General features: G+C 52.4%; 1 non-coding gene across 1 annotated transcript; it reads left to right on the top strand.

Moving 5' to 3' along the window:
* Window positions 1-501: 501 nt before the first annotated feature.
* TRNAF-GAA (transfer RNA phenylalanine (anticodon GAA)) lies at window positions 502-574 on the top strand. Its single transcript has one exon. It is a non-coding gene; the product is annotated as a tRNA-Phe (tRNA).
* Window positions 575-2,776: the final 2,202 nt, after the last annotated feature.

Raw genomic sequence — 2,776 nt, 5'->3', positions numbered from 1 at the left:
CAGACTCCGTGCAGAGTGGTGGTATGGTCCCGGGGCATTCGGAGGGTCGCAGGGAGGCTCAATCCTGCCTCCAGGCCCTTGTCCGCTCCTTCATCTCCGTGGTGACACACGTGTGCGATCACAGGCCGGCGCGGATCGGCGGGAAGGGTCTGCCTCGCGGGGCCAGGAGGCTCCCCGCGGACGGCGGGGACGAGCTGGGGGGACGAGCCCGCCCAGGGAGGCGCGGAGGAGCCGCGGGGCCCGGACCCCCGGACCGCGTTCCGGGCAGCTGGCGCTCCGGCGCGCTCGGCGGCCCCGCGGCTGTTAATTGAGTCAGAAATGCCGGTTACGTTGAAGAAAGTAAGGTTTACGCGGCTTAGGCTGGTAAAGAGCAGAGCGGAGTTCTGACGCAAGCGTTTAAGTGACCGGGAAGGAACACTCTTCAGCAGTGACTGAGAACAGACGGAAGGGGCGGACGCAAATAGTTCAGTGATAGTCTACTTTAAAGAGAACTGAAGGGGCGCCGAAATAGCTCAGTTGGGAGAGCGTTAGACTGAAGATCTAAAGGTCCCTGGTTCGATCCCGGGTTTCGGCAGCGCTCTCTTTTTAGTCCCTAAAGGAATCAAATTTCCAACGAATCCCTTGCCCTGAGTAACCTGGTTCATTAATGCCAGCCCACTGGAGAACGAGGACTTGAAGGATAAGCGAGCGTGGAACGGAAACAGCCAATCTTAGCGCCCCCTACCCCGAGACGGCGGCCGCCCCGCACCGCCACTTCCGGGGCGCCTTCCTGGCCGGCAGCCGAGGCTCTGCTGCGCATGCGCGATGCGGGGCCTGGCGGCAGGGCGGCCCGCGCCCCACCCGAGTCCCGCAGCTCCTGGCGCCCGGCGCGCCACCAGTGACCCAAGGGTGCTGCTCCGAGAAAGCGCTCCGTCTGCCTCCCGGGGAACGAAAGACAACTTCACCTCAAGCTAAATTCCCCGAGTATCCCAACTTGAAAAGCCAGACCCTGCTGTGCGCTCAAGTGGCCCCGGTCGGGCGTTGCCCGTAGGGGAACCGGGCGGCTCCGTATCTCCAGGTAGAGGCGCACTCAGGACCGCTCCGAGGGCATAACCCTGAGTTACTTGCCAAACGTGGAAGAGCGCGGCAGCATCACAGCTCTGTAAAATCGATCTTGCACCTGAGCAACTTTATTTCGAGTGTAGGCCAGTGGTTCTCAAAGTGTGGTCCCCGGAACAGCAGCAAGGGCTTCAAATGCCAATTCTGGGTCCCACCTCGGACCTACAGTATCAGAAACTGGTTTCCAGCTCTAGGTGTCTTAAGCAGCCCTGCGAGTGAGATTCGGAGGCAGCTAAAGTTTGAGGATCCACTTATCTAGAAATTCCTTTGTATTTCCAAAAGGGTCCTTTCCTAAGACTGTTTTTGTGAACAAACCTTTTCCTTTTGCTGCCTCTTACCTGCGAGTCTGAAATAAAACTTTGTCACGTGCTCGAAATACACCTTTTTCCGCGAGGTTTTGCTTTCACAGTGAGTGTGTGCGTTCCGGGTGTGATCAACTCTCCTAGCTACCCGGGGGAGCCCACTCCCCAGCGCTAATCTAGGTGGTGTGGCCTAAAAAAAAAAAAAAAAAAAAAAAAAGGAGGCCCAGCCCTCCCTCCGATTCTATGTTGTGTGGCTCCTGGGAGCTGAGCCAGGACCCAGGGGAAGCAGGCGCAAGGATGTAGATTTGAATTAAAGAAGGAAGAAATTTCAGTTTGTTAAAGCCTCTAGAAAAGGAATGTGTAGTTCAGCAGGGTGGTGAGTTGCGAATCAGCACATGACAGAAAGCTTGTGGGACTTAGGTAGTGGTTCTTGCAGATCTTCTTGTTCTCCTGGGTCGACAGGGTACTTCGCCTTTATGAAGTACTGTGTGCTCGCAGGTTATTCATTCGTTCATCAGTTGAGCATTAATTATTGACCTCCCACTGTGGGCCAGAAATTATTACATCTTCATGATTACTTAATAAAAAATGCATCATTATCTCCACTTTACACATAACAGTCCTTGTAGGATGGTAAAGATTAAACCTAATATATGTCAGGCATGTAACATCTGCCACCTCTTAAATGATACTGTACCTGAATACTTGTTGGGATGTTTGGTTAAGATGGGTGCTTAAAAATGAGGGTTAGTTAGAGGAAGAAACCAAAGGCCTTTGCTGGTTAATCTAAAAGGCTCTATGGGGAAGATGGCATTGGTTGGGGCCGCAGAGGAAGATTTCTTGGATGCGGGAGAGCAAACTGGGGTACGAGCAGCTCTCCGTGTGTTTAAATGCAAGGGGAATGGTGTGGGCACTAAAGGTGAGACAGGCGGTTTTCAGACTACCCTGTAGGGCAGACACTAAGATCGGGTATTTGCTACTGGACATTTGGTATTGGGGGAGGTGAGAGGCACACATCAGGTTAGAAGTCTGCAGAGGGAAAGGTAAAAGGGGACAGTTGGGCAGGCCCCCACTGGGACGTGGTTGTAAAGGGTTTTGCTGGCCTCGCGGGAGGGAGGAATGGACGTGAAAAGATAAGCAGCATTTAAAAAATGTGATGCATGTATGTTTTAAAATAATTATATAATATGTATATACCATTTTTTTTTTTTTACCTTAAGAATTAAAGTCTAGAGTTGTAATCTGATCATTCTTACTGCCTTTCATTGATGAGTGAAGTGCTCTGATAGATATCAAACACTGTCACTTCCTGGAGTGAAGGCTGAGAAAGACTGAACATGACTTGTCTCTTAGGGAGCCTCCTGACACCGGGGACA

The sequence above is a fragment of the Prionailurus viverrinus genome, chromosome A1 (assembly GCF_022837055.1).
Source record: "Prionailurus viverrinus isolate Anna chromosome A1, UM_Priviv_1.0, whole genome shotgun sequence".
Taxonomy (NCBI): Eukaryota; Metazoa; Chordata; class Mammalia; order Carnivora; family Felidae; genus Prionailurus; species Prionailurus viverrinus.
This window is presented reverse-complemented; position numbering and strand designations above follow the sequence as displayed.